This window comes from Rhipicephalus microplus, chromosome X, assembly GCF_043290135.1.
Source record: "Rhipicephalus microplus isolate Deutch F79 chromosome X, USDA_Rmic, whole genome shotgun sequence".
In the NCBI taxonomy this organism is placed as follows: domain Eukaryota; kingdom Metazoa; phylum Arthropoda; class Arachnida; order Ixodida; family Ixodidae; genus Rhipicephalus; species Rhipicephalus microplus.
This window is the reverse complement of record NC_134710.1, coordinates 88,220,463-88,239,996: the sequence shown is the minus strand read 5'-3', so window position 1 is coordinate 88,239,996 and position 19,534 is coordinate 88,220,463. Positions and strand designations below refer to the sequence as shown.

Genomic DNA, 19,534 nt, shown 5'->3' with positions numbered 1-19,534 from the left:
AAAAAAGCACATGCCCTTCATTGCAAGGATTTCACAGAATTTGTGTTGCAAAGGCACCACATTGCAGTACTGGAACACTTGTACATATTTGCGCAAGAGTGTCTTGGTGATGGCTGCGAGCGAGTAGCCGTCATTTGCAAAGTTTATTCTCATCTAGCAATTTCAAGATGGTGTAGCTCCTCAAAAAAAACCTGAGCTGAACGTGATGAGCTGTCTTCTTTTCTGTAGGGCATTGGATCTTCCACAAGATTTTGGTCAAAGGACTGAAGGAATTTCCTAGCACCTTATGTGGAAACTACAAGTGTGTGTGACAGCTCCTGTTGCTTGCCAGTATCTTGAGAACTGATAGGCACTTTGGACTGCCTTCTGACAGGTATTTCTAGCACAGTGCAAATGTCAGCTAACATTGAGCATTTTTGCCTACATTAACATGTTCACGACATCACATTTGGGTGCAAATCATGAAACACATACAGGAAGATTGGCACATATTTGCTTACTGCTTTAAAATTTTTAGTTGTTTGTAGACGAGTGTTTGTTAAAAAGCACTGATGCGTCAGCTATGGATTGTTTTGTTTACACTGGTAAATTTTTTTGTATCAGCTGCTCAGTTATGCTTCTGAAATAAAACCACTCATTTGGTCAGTTTTGTTTAGATTTACAGCATGCACATTGCATTGTTTCTTACCCACTTCAGCACAAATGGTTGACATTCACTTGTCTCCCACGGTCATTCATTAGTGTATGTTGCGTAAAAACTGCATATCAAAAACAAAATAAAAATCTTAAAAAGAGAGATGAAAGTAGTTGAGTAGTTTATTCACCTGACTTAGATTCATGCAGTTCAGCAGCATGTATCTTGTCAGTGAGACGAGTGTAATCTTTTTTTCCCCCTCGATCTGCTATAGGCACCTTGTTTTTGAATCGTCTCCTATGATTCACACAGTGATGCCAGTAACTTCATGGTACTAACATGCATTTATTGGAAAATAGGAAAACATTTTAATAATTCTGTTGAAGCGTGCACATATTTTGATATCTGTATAGTTGGACGTTTTCAGAGATTTCATGTAGTTTGTATGCACGGTATGTGTGTTGTTTCTGAAAAGTTATCTACATGTGCATGTTGGTTCCAGGCAAGTTTGCTATGTTTTAATTCTGTATCTTTGTGATGTAAATGTCCCGCACAGATCAGAAATGAGTTTTTCACATAAAATAACCGTGCTGTGTAAAAGTGTTACAAGAAACAGTTGCATTCTTATTTAAATAATTTTACACTTATAGTTCATTAATAAATTAGTTCAGGGATACTTTATTCCCAGAAGTTTTAATAGTTCTATTTAACAAGTGTGAGAAAATATACAGTAAATATATAAAAATACAAAGTGTACCTAGTATACCATCCAAAGCAAGATAAAAAATCCAATAAAAAATATAAAAAACTAAGAAAGGGGTAGGGCATTAGAAAACTGCTATCCTTTTATCTGGCTTGTATTTACAATTTAACATGAATTAAATATTTGTATTTACTACATTCTGCCAATGAGATCTCTGTAGTGTAATGTGCAGGTAAGTTATTCTGGATAACATTTGCAGATTTTATCTTAGGTAAAGTCTGTATAAATGTCTAATGTTTGAATGTAAAGGACCTTTGTTTGTTGCAATTGTTGCTACACACTAGCAAAGAAAGAAAGTACCGCTTTGTGTAGTGTGCAGCATGTGTGCTAAGTTCAGTGTGAGATCAGCTAAATAAATGATGGTCTGTGTTCGGAAAAGAGCATTGTACTTTCGAAATAAGCAGTGAAGATTCTAACATTAAACGCGCTACTTGTAGATCGACGCCCAGTGGATTGATATGTTCATTGGTCGCTGTAACGTACATGAAATCTTGATCTGTACATGAGCTCCACGATTTGAGCAAAGTACTTGTGTTTGTATTGCTTGTGGTGTATGCTTGCACTTTTAACAGGTACTGTATAAGTTCTTGTTAGGCGTGAGTATTATAGGTAGACATCGGCGTAATGCTTGTGACACCCCTCTATCTTTCCCATGATTTTCAAGCAAGAGATGACCAGCAGCTGTGTTGATGCAGCACACATGTTTACATCTAGCGCTCATGTTCAGAGCAGTGTAAAAGTAGAGAAGTTTGTTACTCATTTCATGTGGAACATTTCATCATTGTGTTGAAACCTTGTTTTACTAAGTAGTTGATATTGTACCTTTTTTGCGTTGTTGCCAGCCTTTTTTTTTCTTTTTGTATCAATCAGGCTGTAATAATGATTGAATAATAAGGCAGCCAGAGAAAAACAAATAAAAAAGTTCAGTTTTGCTCAACCTGAGAGCTGGAGGTTTGATGCTGCACCAACAGTTTTCTCTTCGTAATGATATAAAGCAAAAACAAACCCAAAGCTTTGGTGTTTATTCCACTGCCATGGCTCATCCAAGGCAGTGTGAAACTGAGTTCATTTTAAATGTTGTAGGCCCGTGTACTCAGATTTGGGTGCACGTTAAAGAACCCCAGGTGGCCAAAATTTTCGGAGCCCTCCACTACGGCGTCTCTCATAATCAAATAGTGGTTTCGGGTCATTAAACCCCACAAATCAATCAAACTGAGTTCATTTTACCAAACTGTTGCTCTCATTCTATTCCGATAAGGTGAGAATCGAACCTCTCTGGATGTTGTAAAAACAAATATAACTTGTGACGATAGACTGAATTATTACTTTGTTCATGGCCACCACATCTGCTTCTGACATCTAAAGCACTATGTCTGCTTAATTCTGAAAGATGCGATATGGCGTAGCAAAATAAATTTTTGTTGATTTAAAAGAGGTCTTGCAAGTTTGGTTCAAGACTGAACATCCACATAGGGTGATGGCGTTGGTAGTGATGCCATAGGCAAGTGCGGGCAACTTGTGAAAAAGTAATATGATGCTTAAATTCAAGGTTGCTGCTGGAGGATTGCTTTTATAGGAGCAACCTTTGTTTTCTCTGGATGACTCATGATATGAATAAGGTACTTTCACATTGAATATTTTATCTAATGGAGCATTTTGTTTATGGTGGAAATGTTAGAATGGAAGTTATGGTGATTACTCTCGTATTGCTCAGGCATGTAACGACTGTTAAAAAAATGAGTGCCAGATATACACATTTTTTGTAGCTATGTGACTGGCTCATTTGTCTAGAGGTGGCATTTTGTGGTTGGTCCGCCACATTTTTTAGTATAACTTGCCCATTTTGTCCATGAAAACTGAAGTGTGGCTTGTTCAGGGCAATGCTACTAAAAATTTGATTCTCCTCTAGTGGAACAGCTACTTTATTTGTCACCACTAATAGTAGAAATGTTACATTGCAGGGAATTCATATGACAATAGTCCTATTATTAGACAATGTACAATTTCAGTTCATATTGTGAATTTTCTGGTCAGGTGCAGAAATAAATTGTTTTTAATTGAATCAGCCATAAAATGTTATCTCTGTGTAGAATTTCAGTGTAAACAAGCCTTATTTCAGGTGGAAGAGTTGTATATTACTTCTGTTTATGTAACATTTGGTACATCATGCTCATTGCAACTGATGCCTTCCATTTGCTGCCACATGCTAAAAATTAATTGTTTGAATGTTAGCAATCATGTTACTGTACTGCATTATGTGTATTTGAAAAAAAAATTGCTCAATGTTTCAATGACCTCATGACATCAGTATTTGGAGAGAGTAACATTCGTATCATAGTTTAATGCAATGCCAGAGATGTAGCAGATGCACAGTGCAAAAGATGATGGTCATAGAAACTGCAGAGACAGAGCATGCTTTATCTCCTTCCCATCGTTGGGTATGCCTTGTACACATTATGAAAAGCACCCAACTAACTGTCCTGGCTTCTAGTGACTGTATCATAGAAGTTTATTTCATCATGCGATTGCTCTGTAAAGTGAATTATTTATATAAGTGTATGAGATTTTGTCTTGCTGTTCCTCCCATTTTTTTTCTCCTCTTCCATTGCTTCAGCAGTGTATGGCTCTTCATTTGACTGTGTGTGCATCACACACAAAACTTGCTTACTTTTTCAGTACACAATTTCCCATTACATGTTGGCGCAACTGTGTTAGCAGAAAGCCTGGGTGTAGTATTCTTCAATGTGTACAAGCTGAGATAAACAGAGTGCCAGAAACCTACATTTTTTATAGTTGAAGATGTTCATTTAAGATGTTTTTTATGTAATTGTGGAAGAAATCTTTGTGAGCTAATATGATGATGGCTGTACTGAATGTTAGCCATTAGAAGTTGGAGAGTGGATAGGTTTGAAGCGACTAGCAGCTTTGGCAGCTTAAAACCGGCATGTTACTGCAGTGGCTCATACTAAATCAGTTTTTCGGTATCGCCACAAATTATGTGCTCAGCATTATGGCTTCTGGTATTGATCTGTTTCTGCTGTTTGTATATAGGTGAAGCCCAAGGTGCAAGGACAGGATTCACCTGGCATGATTGGTTACCGATTGTACTAACTGTGGTAATTCTTTTCTTGATTTTGTTGTACTTGGCTTGTGGTCTGTAGTGCAATTTGTGCATGACCAGACTTTTGAGAATAACAACATCTAAAGTAAGCCTCATTAAACTTGTAACTACAGGCATTCAGTGTTGTGATTTTGTAAGTAAATACAGTAAACCATTTTCCTTAAGCTTTCTTTATTAGTAGTTATTTTTTGATGAATACTGACTGAATCGTTTGTTCATTTTCATTTAATTTTTCAGTTCAGTCTCAGTTCATTTTTTTTGTCAGGCATATTCTTAGATGTTTCTGTAAAATTTAAGAGGTGGTTTGTGTTGCTTTTTATTATACAATCTAGATATTCTTTTTGTGTTAGGGTAGTAGGGTGCACCAGGCATGACCCATAATTCTGGCGTGCATAGCTTTTGGAGATAGTCATTGCTAGTCTTTGGCACATAGGAAGTGAACTTTTTCAGAGTTGGGAAAATAATTAGTATTTCCTTGTTATAATAAGCTCTCGGACACAGTTGGTGTGACTTTCTATTTAATTACTACCAAGTGGAAAGTAGGACTGAAAAAGCAATTTGGGTCGAAGACTAGCATTGACTTCTAAAAGTGAAGCAGCAAGATGCATAAATTTGTTCTATATTCTTTTTTTTGTTCAGTTGACTCTAACAACCATGAGTCCAAAGGCCATGTTGAGTCTGGGGCATTGGTGAAGAAATTTCCGAAGGCTTCCCAACATTTCAGGTAGTTGATGTCGTGTACCTCTGGTCTGCATGACTAATCCTCATGTACATGTTTGTGAATTGAAAAGATGACAGATGACATTATTATATCACACATCTTCATGATTAAAAGCTTTGATTTCACGGTTGCCAAATTTTGCACCCTAATTTTACCATAATTAAAGTAAACCATGGGTCTATTTATAGCAATGCAAAGCAAAAATCTTTCTTTAGCCAACCCGTGCACATTTTAATCGCAGGATTTTTCGTGCTGTAACAAATTCAAGTGCACTCATGCGCCACTGATCCAACAAAGCATTGCTGAAATGGCATACTATTTTGCTTAGAAGTTTGACAGTATAGTTCTGTTGTGCTGCTTAGAAGATGAGTTATTTTGTGGGAACTCTTCGAAAAATACATTCTAACCATCGTGATTCAGTAGCTCTTCATTGTGATAGCCATGTTCTAGATAACCACTGGCCCATTGAAATTCTACCTTTTTTTTTATTGTGCAGCTATTTCTGCAGGTCTTTGCTGAACCATGTTGCTGGCCAATGCAACACTCGGATGCGACAGCTTTTTTTTCTTTTTTTTTTTTTCATTTAAGCATTTGAGTTTTGTGACGCCAGTTGCTGACAGCGTTATTGGAAATAATGAAAACTATTGAGCTGCTTCCTTTTTTTTTTCTCACTACATAGTTTAGAGTAAATTAATCCCATTAGACCAAAGAGCATACCTGCCAAGTCTCCTGGATTGGCCGGGAGACTCCCGGATTTCGACCGTTTTTTTCCATTTGTACGGTTGTCATGAAAATCTCCCCGAAAATCGAAATTTCTGTGCGTGATCTGGCCACATGGACAAAAAAGCAGCTCACTCTGCTCCAGTTTTTTTGAATTTACCACATTTTATTATATAAGAGGCCTTCATCTAAACATACAGTAGAAGGTGAGTGATGTGAAACTGCGGCAGATGCAAATTTGGGGAAATCCCCGGCCAAATTTCACTATGTTCATTGGGCTTGAATTCGAATGTACCAAACACATATCTTAATCTCGGCAGGTGATATGAACTTCAGTTCGGAAACCGTCGAACGAAGTTTGAGAGCAGAAAGCGTACTCGAAGCTTTGAAAGTATGCGTGCGACTGGCGCACGGACTGTCTTTTACAGTGTGTGTGATTGTTGCACGCACTGTCTTCTACATTGTGTGTGATTGTCGTTGCCACACCCGCTGTGGACGAAACCATGGTCGCTCTTGACACGATCATCTATGGCGACGACGTAACTGACAGAATCCCGAAAGTGTGCGCTCAATCAGTCAAAGCAGCACTGCTTGCCGCAGACTCTGTGGACAAAACTGCGGCAGATGCGATCGTAGATGGCATAAAACAACTTAGTTATGAGAGTACGTGCGCAGCAAAGCGCACTGGGACTGTATAAGAAACTAAACTACCGTTTGCCGCAACCCCCGCGCACAAAACTGCGGTCACGGTGACCCGATAGCATTCTACAAGCTCCGAGGGCACGCAGCGGTAGATTAAAGGCCATAAATACGTGAAAAAAGTCACAGTTTCGCTGCATGGGTGGAGCAATGAATGCAGCCGCAACAACTTGAAGTGTCGCGCTGAGAACGGCAAGCAGATCGAAACGCACAGCGCGCTGCTCACGCACAAAGGGCGCACGAAAACGATACACACAGGACGAGAGCAAACTAACAACGTTTACTCCCTCCACACTTAACATGCTGTTTATACAAAAACGATCCACGTTACGTAATCACGGGTACAGATGAGTATAAACTATACTCAGGGGCAACTTTGCTTGGCACTGAAGTTAAAGCTACGGAGCCTAATCACGAGCATCCCAAAGTAGCACACGTATTTTCAATGTAAAATATAAATTTTCCTCCTTTATTTTCTATGTGAAGCTATTTGAGACAGCACGCAGCTCACACCTGTAAAATGTTCGTATTTCCTTTAATTTATCTGTTGTGACTGCGTTTCTGAACACGTGAAAAAGTCCCGCTTTTTTACATGCACCTCAAACGCTAAGCAGCATCTGGGTCTACATGAAACGTTGATAATGCACCCCCGTCACTTTCCACAGCGTTACAAGACGCGAGCCAAAACGGACTACTTCGCGTAGTGCTGCATGTGCAGAAGCTCCATCTCCATAGCTTTCCCTTCAGTGACAAGAACTGTTGTGTATGAAAAGCGCACTCTTTTTGCAAACGAAGCCTGTGGAGAAACCGAAGGGACCTTTGTGGGCCCGACAACTAACGCAATTGTTCTAGTGAAAGCCAAAGGCACACGATTCTCCCCATCAAAGGATAAGCATGCGTGCACAAGCATCAATCCCCCTCCCCCCCATCCACGAGGCAAAGTATGCGATAAATGCGCGTCGGCGCATTGCGACGAGCTGGACGCCGAGCGCAGGCGGCTTTTTTTTTTTCTTGAGTGTTCATACATATGGATATGTATACATATATGGGGAATGGCGACGACGACGGCGAAAAACCAGCCTGGTCTGTTCATATAATTGCTATTGTAATAAAAAGGGGCCAGACGCGCTTTGTCGTTCTGTCAAAAGAATCTAGTTGAGCAGTAAAATTAACTTTATTTGGTCCGGGAGAACTAGTCAGACACCCCTCTAAGAGGGGTCCGCCGCAGTTGCTGGCCGCGGTTACGCCGGGACTGGAAGACCGTGGCCCTCTGCCCGTTCGCAGGCCTCCTGGACTGCTGAGTATTGGACTGAGAGGTCGGAGCTTTTAAGAGCCCTCTCGCAGTCTTCTTCTGTGCTGAACTTTGCGACATGTAACGCCGGGCACTGCCAGAGCATGTGAGCGAGTGAGTAGATATGAGCCTCACAACTAGAGCATCCTGGAGTTACGCCATCACCAAACTGGCTGAATGTGCTACGAGATGGGAATGAACCTGCCTGTAGCATCCGAAGAACCGACGACTGCAGCCGAGTGAGCTTAGAGTGCGGAAGCGGGTTCGTCTGCCTAGACAACTGATAATGGGACGTCACTTCGTTAAAGATGCAAAGTAGATCTTTAAAGTTGTCCGCGAACCTACCTCCGTACCCACCTGGACCGCCGCAGCACGTGATTTCTCGCGCACGGTTATGGGCAAGTTCGTTGGCGTTGGGAAGAGTCGGATGCACCTCTGAGCCCGTGTGAGCCGGAAACCAGGTGATTGTGCGGTAGCCTACTAGACCCCTGGAATTTAAAATAGCGGCAGCCTTCCTAGAGATTACTCCCGAGGCAAAGGTCTGGGCAACAGCCCTGGAGTCAGTGAATATCTCTGGACGCGAAGGGTCCGTCGTCGCCAAGGCTATCGCTACCTGCTCTGTTACGGAGGCGGACATTTTCCTCACGAAGCTGAGTTGCGTACGCGACAGGGATGATCAACGACCACAGCTGCAAAACGATCGGAGCGGCCATACTGTGCCGCATAGTCAAAATCTACACTGCCCGTGGACCTAGCCACGAAATCAGGGAGAGACTTGGCCAGTGCCTTTCACCAGCCAACATTGTACTGTGGATGAATGTTACACGGGAAGGGTGCCACCTTCGTGATAATATCTTCTGTTTCTTCCCTGCCGTATGATGATATCCCAGCGACTGTAGGAAACACTGCCCAGCTTTTGTGGAGGAGAGTCGCGCGACCTGAGCTAGTGTTTGTGCCTCGGTCACCTCCGTGAGGGTGTTGTGCATGCCCAGACTCATGAGCCCGTTCGTGCTGGTGCTCATGGGGAGGCCTAGTACCCTTTTGATGCTTTTATGCATTAAAGTGTCGAGTTTGTCCTCCTTGCCTTTAGATCAATTTAGCGAGGATGCCACGTAATTAATGTGGCTCATGAGGAATGCCTGGAATAGCCGAAAGAGATTGCTCTCCCTCAGCCCTTCCCTGCGGCTTGTCTGAGCATGTTCTCTGTTTATTATTATATTATATTATAGTATATTAGTCTGAGCATGTTCTCTGTTTTGGAGGGGATGCGAACCAAAACCTGCAAATTTCTGCCATCGGATTCAAGAAGAAAGCCTAGCACAGGAATACAATTGAATCTAGGAATCGACTGCCCATCCTGTGTGTTTACAGTAATCTGCACCTAATCAAGTGGTGACTCGTTCCTTCTTCCGGGTCGAACTAGTCGATATAGAAGCAACTCCCATTTAGAGGGGATAGCTGAAGCCCTGTATCCTGCAGAAAACGTTCTGTGATAGACAAAGTAGGTTGGAGCGCCTCTTCCACTTCAGCATCCGAACCGCCCATGCACCAGACTGTAATGTCGTCGGCATGTAAGGCGTGTTTGGTATTGGCTACAGTGGAGAGGTGCTCCAAGAGGCCTTTTATGGCTTTGTTGAACAAAAGGGGTGAAATTACAGCTCCCTGCGGCATGCCCCTCGCACCCAGGGTGAAGGCCTCCGATTTTAATTCGCCAATCTTTATGGTGGCTTTGAGGTCTGTGAGGAAGGCGCGAATATAGGCATGGAACTTAAGACCTAATCTTGGTGTTTTACCTCCTCCAGTATAAACTGATGTGAAATCGTATCAAAGGCTTTGGCGAGATCAATGGCCAATATTCCTCGAACATCTCGGGTGTGTCGGTCGATAATTTGTCTCTTAATCAGCAGCATCACATACTGGGTAGTAACAGCAGTATCTGTTTAGAAAAGCAGTATTTTTCTATTTGAAAGGCTGTAAACACAGATGTACCTTTTGATAGTGATGCTGCCTGCCCTTCTCGTGATGTATGAAAGCTGTCACAACAGTTTTTGTAACTGGGTTTAACGACATTTATTTCGAGCTTTTCAAATATTTTTAAAAATAACAAGCTGTTACAATGAAGTGATGTGGCATTATACATTTCCCCTGTATTGCGTTGTGTATGAAGGTTGCCTGCCCCTGTGCCATAGGTGGCTTGTCCCAGCGTCATTACTTTCTCGTTACATGAGCCAATCCAGCAAAAACTTCACTACACGTATGCACGTCCACGCCGAGTAGTAGCGCACATCATTTCTGACACTTAGAAACAACCTGGAAACTGAAAATTTGTGCGACCCGGAAACTGCATGCACTGTTGCATGAGCACGCTGAAGAGTTGCTCAAGATGCTTTGACGAGCTTGAGATCATTGCATCATGCAAAGGCAATGCCTTTCCAATGGATACTACTGACGCAAGGCTATATATATGTACATTTTTATGGAGTAACATCTTTTATTATGCAAAAAAAAAATATTTCTGTACTAAGGAAAAAATCATTCATCGCGTACAGCAATTGACAGTCATGTGGCAGGGTACATCGGATCGTTCACATTTTTGTCGCTAGAGGCACCACAGGTCATTTTTCTCAATTTTCAATGGAGATATTCTGTGCAGTTGTCGGTGCCTTTAAACAACAAATTTTCAGTAGTGATTGATTGATATATGTGTGGTTTAACGTCCCAAAACCACCATATGATTACGAGAGACACCGTAGTGGAGGGCTCCGGAAATTTCGACCACCTGGGGTTCTTTAACGTGCACCCAAATCTGAGCACACAGGCCTACAACATTCCCGCCTCCATCGGAAATGTAACCGCTGCAGCTGGGATTCGATCCCGCGACCTGCGGGTCAGCAGCCAAGTACCTTAGCCACTAGACCACCGCGGCGGGGCAATTTTCAGTTGTGGTAGGGTATGTTGTACCTTATCAAAGCCTCAAAAAAAGGTGTCTAGAGGGATATTGAACTGAATGAAAAATTGAATTTATTTCTGTGTCATTGGCCATTATATACAGTGAATACTCAGTTATTTTTGTGAGAAAAGATGAGTTCCAGAAGGCGAAGAATTACATTCTACCAATTTTGTATCTTCCGAATACATTTTCATTTGTGTAAGCACATCTTAACATTTTAGGTTTCTTAGATATTTTTTCATAAATTGGGCTCTACTGGCTTTGAGACTCTTAAATTTGCATCCTTATATTTTTCCTATAGAAAGCAGAATTTGGAAATTAGCTGCCATGTTCTCCAATGTACCACAGAGTACACTCAAACCTCATTATAACAGTCTCAAGTGCCATGAAAATATGTTGTTATATTAAAAAAATTTTTATAAACATACACTTGTTGCACTCTGTATATCACGGAGCTATTTTTCATTTAGTTCTTTATAACTGATAATTTGTTTTATCTGGGTTCGTTAAATCGAGGTTTAACTGTATAACTGTTACGGGCATGCAAGGGTTCTTCCTCATGCAGACGAGCACAAGACAGATGTCACATATTGACTGTTCTACGTATCTGCAAAGCTGAAAGAGTTCAACCTGGATTTAACGAAATGAACAAATTTCCCGTAAATGCATTGTGAGAAGGTTTTGGGTCACGATAGCACGCGCCATTTTGGTAAGCATCAGCGCACTACTTACTATGCTCTCAACACGAAGAGACTGCGAAAACTGCATTTCTCTTTGGAGGATCGGTATTCTTCTTCACCAGTGTTTTGTAGAGTTATGTGAAATAGTATTCAAAAGAGTTTGCATCCAAAACAATACCATCATGCTGCAACAAGTGCAACCCCTCCTAGTAAATATATCCTGCCAAGAATTTTTTATAATGAACTTCTGTATAAATACAAAGCACATAATTTACTGTCTCTATGCCCTCTTGAGACACCAATGAGGAAGAGGATTTTTTTGTACAGTCGAACCTAGCTATATCAAACTATTCTTTTTGAAGAGCCAGTCAACAGGCTTTGACTTTTTTTTTGCACCACCCAGAGAAACTCGGCAATTCGTAGAGTAGAACAATGCAATCACGTTTTGCAAATACTACAGTGCCACGCAGAGCCTCCATTTCAAAAAACAATTCCCGCTCTTCTTTCCTATGCCTGACCAATCCTCCTTTCACACGCAGTGATGGCCGCACTTCTGTCCTACGACTTACCAGTTGTTCTTTCACATGCAGTTATGCAAAGTCACTGATTGGCAACTTGATTTAGCATGCAGCTTGTCGATTGGTCTAAACCAGTCACGATGATGAGCTACGCCTTCCCCTCCTGTGAGCGAGAAAGGTGGTGAGGCCGCGAAAAAATTGGAAACCAGATGAAACTGATCTTCTAACCCCTGTAACTTCCTTAATATAGCATGTATTCATAAAATTCTTGCAGCAGCATGTTCACAAAGCCAAAGTGCACATATTTCTCTTTATAACAATTTTCAGACTTTGGGGTTGTTTAGTGGACCTTTACCATGGGAGTGCTTTAACATCAATGGATTGAAAATTTTATAGCTAGATCAAACAAAATAGCCCGAACACTTGAAGGGGCCATGGCACTCAATTCCCACTCTTAATCTGTGTTTTATGGGCTAATCTTCTGGTATTCGCAAACAAGCTGGCAAAATGTCAGTGCTTTTTGCTGAACCCTTAATTTATAACGAGCATTTCTATGCTCGTTATAAAGTGACCCGAGAGCCTGACAACACTTGTGCACCGCAAGCTGTGACATTACTAACCACTTGTTTTGCAGGTGTCTGTATTCTGGCCAACGATTTTGTTTCAGCTTGGCACTGAAAACTGGATGATTTGCAGTGGCTAAAACTTGGGTACAAGACAACAGTTCCGCTCTATGAAGCACATAATGACACACATGCCGGGACAAAAAAAGCAGTCGCCAGCAGGAAATGGGGTGTATAGCCAGAAGCTTCTCGGGCTCATTTCGCACTGAGATAATGCTTTACAGTCTATTTTTCTTATATGTGTAAGCACAAACCCTCTACTTTCATTTTTCACTGAAAACGGCAATTTGGTGGGTAACCGTGTCATGGCCCTTTTAATATAATAAAATTCGGGCAGTGCAGAACGAGCGTGGCTTTACTTCACAAATGATTGGCTTTTCCTTATGGAAAAATATTTTTCTTCGTGCATTTGGGAGAGCAAGTGGTGTGATTAGAAGGGTGCCACGCGGAGCAAGTATAAAGTATTTCTTATCCCCATACGCTTATTACCATGATTTCTTGTCGTTGTGCTGTTGGCTTACCTTGTTGTGCAGCGAAGTATGAAAGTGGAATTAACGTGAAATTTGCTTGAAACTTAAAGCTTGAAGCACCAAGTAAAGCTGCACTGAAGGACATGCTAAGGGCGTTCTAACGAAATTTCATGTGGCTTGGTATCACGAATTCATAGGAATTGAGGGCTCTCCATAGGAAAGTGAGGAACATTGAGCCAATTTTCATCCTGTGATATTAATATACATACTACATGTGTACATACATGTGCATTCACTTTCTTGAACATGGTAAATCTATTTGTGCCTAGCGACTTGAAAAGTATTGTTCTACATTGTATGACAAACAATTGTAACAAAAGGCTGATTTGCAGCTCCAAAATGATGTATTAGCTGCTCCAGAGGCTGAGCCAAAGTTCTTTTGCACCAAAGTGGTTTTAGTTTATCCCACCTCTGTCTTCAAACAGAACCAGTGATTGGATATTTTTAAAAATTCTGAAAGTACAAAATTTTAATTAGTGTCCGAAAATAGCGGTCTTTTTTAACTGTTTGTAACAGATTTGAAATGTTGACGTCATTGTCAAATAAATTGTGTGGAAGTGCACAAAGTTGAGGAAAGTTCGTGAGGGAGAGAAACTCAAGATCACCCATTTGTACAAAGCTACAAAAAAATTTCTGCCTGCTTCTTTAAACAGACAAAGCCTTTGCATTTGGGAAACATTTAAAAAAAAGATAAAAGTTCCATGACCAACACAAAGTTTTCTTTAACTGTGAAGCTGTTAGAGAAACACATGTGGGTTTTCTTTCTAACTTTATGCTTATAAATAGGTGCATGACATTTTTTTTTTCATTTACATTGATGCTTTTTGTACTTTCACATAAAACTTGGCTAAGTATAAAATTTTTAGTTTGGATGTATTGGAATGATATAAATATGCATAGTCAAGAGGTACTCCTGCAGGTGTTGACATTTGAATGAAGAACTAATGTTTATGTGATCTACAGGCTTTTAAGATTAGTATTTGATTAGAATTCATGCGAATGGTGTCATTCTTCTGAGCATCATACATCTTGTGAACACGATTATTTCCAATTATGTCACATCAAGCATTGCAACATAGTTACGATGGTAACATGCATAAGTACATCTATTGTATTTAGTGTTCTAGAAACTATTAAACATTACATTTTCTTTTTACCTAGAGTTATAGTGAATAGAAAAATTGGCATCTGTTTGGTACTGTGGTAGTACAAAGCTTAAAAAAGCACTCATAAGCACTCTGAAAAGAAAAGGTTGCTGTTGAATATCTTGTTTTGTCTGGGGCCAAAGCAAGGTACAGTCGGCTAAAGCTTTAACTATTGTGTGCAGTGGCCACTTTTTTCACTTTTTTGTCTCAGCGCCATATTATGGGACGAGGTTATGAGAAATTGCTTTGTGGACATGATCTTTGTGGGTGTACACTTGTCCAATCCTTTTTTTCGTAACTTAATTCAGTCGTACGGCAAAGTTGCACAGAAAAAACTGCCACTCATGCATGACAGCTAAAGATTTCTCCAACTTTACAGTGTTTTTCCAGGATAGTTGCAGTGCTGTCGAAGCAAGCCTGTAGCCTAATTCATTGGAGGAGAAAGCCGAATTGATCGATAGTGCAAAGACACTGACTGTGGCAAATTAGTCTTGTGAAAATCATCAAGGTAGTGGAAGTTCTGTGGAAAAAAAAATGTACTTCTACAGAACTAATTTTCCAAGCGTGAATGTGGATGTGTGTAATTTAGATGTAGGGTCTTGCCATAAAATTTCTAGGAACTTCAAAATCTTGTGTATTCATTCTTGGTTCAGTGATACATGGAACTTGCCAAATTTCTTTTTAGCCTGATTTTTGATAACATTTTCAGCAAAGCATTTCACTGGCACTGGGCTTGGCCTATGGGGGAAGCAACAGGAAGTAGCGTATGAGTATTCCAAGCAAGCACAATCTGAGTGTCTACGAGAAAGGCACATAACACACCTAAGCAGGAGCTGTGTGTGTGTGTGTTATATGCCTTTTTTTTTGGGTCCTCTTTGCACATTTTAGTTAAACTTGCGGATTGTCAACATGTCCAAGTACTAATGTGTTCAAGTAGGGGATAATAGGCATCTATTTAGGCCCAAAGTGCTGTTCATTAGCTTACGCATTACATAATGTGAGTTTCAGCAGTCATATTTAACCCAAGGACTGTGCGATTTTGTTAACAGTTTAGTCAATTCTGAGGATTGCCACTCAGTTACACACTTTTCTTATTTTTCAGTTTAGGCAAACTGGCTTGCATGAGGGGCTGCTTGAGGGACTCAAGCCAGAGGGTAACATTTGAAATGGTTCATAGCATCAGATACATACTAAAATTTTGCAAATATTCTAAGAGTTCTTTTTTTGTACTTGCTACCATGTCTGTACTTTTATTGCATAGATGCCAACAAGCATTTTACTCTCTTCTGACCACCATTAGCAGCTTTAGTCTTGTAGTTACTGTTCAGTAACCAGTGCATTGTTATACTAAAGGCCTCCAATTTCCTTGTTTTTTTTACTTGGGGGGTATTCACCAAACATGTTTGTTCTTTAATAACTTTTTCAAAACAAAATGCTTTGTTAAAAACTACACACTTCGCTAAAAAGCTCTCACATAATTGTGATTGTGCATCAGCTGTTATTGGAAGTCTGCATTACATGTATGTGGTTTATTCATGAAAGAGCAGCAGAGTAGTTTACATACGCATGCCAGTAAAATGTTTGTATTTTCCTGCATTTTTTTCACCTAATGAAACTGGAGTGGATGGATGATTGAAAAGAACATCAGCTTTGTCATAAAAAAATTTTGAGCTGATTGCTGTGACCTGGAATTGAAATATTGCGACCAACAGTTCTGGGACAGTAGGATTGGGCGTGTTGGTATAACATGATAAAGAGTGCTTAACAGCACAAACAACAGGAGGGGATGGAAGAGACGAGACAGAGCGCTGAACTGCCAACAATTTATTTCTTGCAAAAGTTTCGCTTTTATACAGTTACCAGTTGCACCAGTCATGCGGCAAACATAATGATAATGCATAAGTACATCACGCTGACAAGCAAAAGAACAACTTTGCTTTATCAGTGAGCGCGACAGAAGGGGTGCTAACACAAGCATCTTTCAATGAGCGTATCTTTTCTGCCTCTATGATCTCGCGTGTGGTGCGATCCCTGCATGTTGCAACAATAGTACACCCTAAAAATATTGGCTGGCAGCCACACTTGCTGCAGTGAACGGACAGCCATCCATGTTTTAATGGTCCTCATTGTACATATGTTTCTTCAGCCTCTCATGTATACAACGACCTGTATGACTGACGTAATATCTTCCACACAATAACAGCTGATACACCACATTGCAGATACAATCTCTAAATTTATTTGTTTTGTATTGAAACCGAGTGTGGGTCTGGACGAAGGAACCGACAGTTTACACAGGCGACTCAATTTTTTAGGGGCTCAAAAGACCACCTTCACATTAATTCGCTGTGCCACCTTTTTAAGATTGTGCGCTATCTTGTGTATATAAGGAACCACGGCGAAAGCTTGTCTAGCTGTGACAGGTTGAACTACGGTATTGTTTTCTTTGGCCTGAAGTTCACGCAGGAGGCTTTCGGCAACGGAAACTTGCATGTGGTCGGGGTAACCAGCCGACGTCAGCCTTGAAGATTGCTCAGCAAAGCTTTCGGTAATCTTGTACACACAGGATTTTCGGTGCAAGCCCTGCGCTTCCCGAAGCGCAGAGTGAAATGGCAAAACGGGCTTATTTCCACACGGTTGATATATCCAGCAAGTGCGGCCATTATTTAGGAATAGCTTAACGTCAAGGAACCTGATTTCACAATTCTCAGATAGTTCGTGAGTAAGCTCAGAATGTTCGAAACCATTTCGAATTAGGTCTAAAACTGAGGTCTAAAAATTCTTATTAGGTCTAGAAATTCTTATACGACGCAACATCTGTGTCCATAAGAATGATAAAAATCATCTACTTGTCTGAAAACCTGCGTCACATTAGTGTTAGTGAAAACTTCCAAAATGGATCTGTCTAATTTGCCTAACGGATCACTGACGATGGGAGCGATGCAAGAACTAATACAGATATCGGCTTTTTGAAGGTGAGGTTTTTATCCCGTAGGACATATGTCGACTGAAGGCAAAAGAGAAGAAGATCTAAAAACACACTGATACTGACGCCAGACTGAGTCTAGAATTTAGAGGCACCAAACTCATCTATATGTTATTCAATGCATTGTATATATTCTTTCTTCAGTGCATTGTATATATTCAATGCTTATATTCTTCAGTGCACACAGTCTGTGCAAACTATCCGTTCCTCTGTCCAGACCCACCCTTTGTTGCATTACAAAACTTGCAAATAAATTTAGAGATTGTATCTGTAATGTGGTGTATCGGCTGCCATTATGACGTGGAAGATGTTACGTCGGCCAGACAGGTCGTTGTATAAACTCTGAAGGAACATATGTATAATGCGGATTATTATAAACAAGGATGACTGTCCGTTCACTGCAGCACGTGTGGCTGCCGGCCAATATTTTCAGAGTGTACTATTGTTGCAACATGCAGGGATCGCACCACACGCGGCATCATATAGGCAGAAAAGATACGCTCATTGAAAGATGCTTGTGTTAGCACCCCTTCTGTCGCGCTCACCAATAAAGAAAAGTTTTTTCTTTTGCTTGTCGGTATGATGTACTTATGCATTATCATTGTGTTTCGAGCATGACTGGTGCAATTAGTAACCGTGTAAAAGCGAAGACTTTCGCAAGAAATAAATTGTTGGCTGTTCAACGTTCTGTCTCGTCTCTTCTATCCCCTCCTTTGGGTCGTGCTGTTAAGCACTGTTATTGAACAGTTTTGCACATTCTCGTTTTTAATTTATTGCTGCAGTACTGGCTATATACTGGATTTCATAGAAAAAGTACTCTTAGACAAATAACAATGACATTCCCTCAGTGCTGGCTAGTGACTAACAGGAGCAGTACCTTGCAAATACTGAGATGGAGAATCTAAATGCTGAACAACAGAGGTGCCAAATATTCAAAATTTTATACACGAATTGAATATGATATCTTATTTGATGCAGCCACTGCTCATTTGGAAATGCACTGCATTGCGGGTTATGCATATAGTTACAGGGGAGAGCAGTTAGGGGGCGGGGGGGGAATAAGTATTCAAATTCCATGTAAACCTCTGAGCCAGGAAGGTGCAATTGCATGCAGGGGTGGAACAGCTGCGTCATTGCGCGCCAAACTTGCTTACTTGCGCCGAACCACCTCTACTGCGCCAAACTCTCCTATCAGCGCCGTACGGCACCTCAGCACCAGAATTTAGCCGCAAAGTGCGTTGCCCCTAAAAGGGGCTGAAAAGTCGTATTTTTAGTTTAATCGAAGCTGGTATAGTATCAGTTTCGTAAACGCTGATCGCTCCAGGAGCAGCTGTGAACTTTGTCCTTTAGGGAGTGATGGTTATTTGCGATGAGATAGGGCTATAGGTGGCAGCACCGTCCTCGCTGAAGTGTGGATAAGTGGTATATGGCCGGCCTGGTGTACGACCAATGGCGGGGCTCTGAACCGCGTTTTTAGGACGTTAGTTCGAGGATTCGCGTGCTTCCGAGGCGCTGCTCGTGGGTGTCCACTTTTAATGCTCATTTTAAATAACCGTGGGTGTCCACTTTTAATGCTCATTTTAAAAGCACAGCGCTTTGTTTCTTAAAACTGCTGCCGCTTGTCTTAGCGGCAAGTTCTGCGCAATCGTGGAGTACTGCACTGTGCGTCTATGTGATTGATCACCCACTCGTGAGGGTGTTAGCTTTCACAACTATGTTAAGGACCCAAAGCTGAGGAAGAAGTGGATAGTCAAACTCGAAAAGGGAAAGCTCCCCACGTCTCCATCGTCTGTGTGCAGCAATCGCTTCGTAGACAGTGACTTTTGCTATACCCGCCCTACGCTCCACTTCTCGGTAAACTTTCAACCGTGCTTCAGCGCCTCGGCAGTACTTCAGCCATTCATTGCTTGCAGGCGTGGGCGACTTACATCAGGTGAGCTGCCGTCCCAAAACCTACCACTTAGGCCCATACGACGAAGCAGCCTCCGAATCGCCTCGGGTAAGCGTGTCTCGGGAGCACAGCTGAGTGGCGCAGGTCATCTGAGAATACAGCTGAGAATGCGTACTGTGCGTACAGTACATGTATACGTAGTTTGTATACTGATCAAGACAAGCTTGTGCCTAGCACACTGCTTCCTTAAGTAAGCGATACC

General features: G+C 41.2%; 1 protein-coding gene across 5 annotated transcripts in view; it reads left to right on the top strand.

The window, feature by feature from the left end:
* Prp4k (Pre-mRNA processing factor 4 kinase) overlaps positions 1 to 19,534 on the top strand; it is a 179,772-nt gene that overhangs the window by 144,527 nt on the left and 15,711 nt on the right. For 2 of the 5 annotated variants that reach the window (XM_037427374.2, XM_037427375.2), the window contains exon 17: positions 229 to 2,339. The gene's annotated coding sequence lies outside the window, so the exon portion shown is untranslated. Of the gene's footprint in view, positions 1 to 228; positions 2,340 to 4,448; positions 4,514 to 5,157; positions 5,376 to 5,735; positions 5,896 to 19,534 lie in introns of those variants that run through there. The other 3 variants (XR_005110443.2, XR_012886888.1, XR_012886887.1) reach the window with 3 other exon arrangements.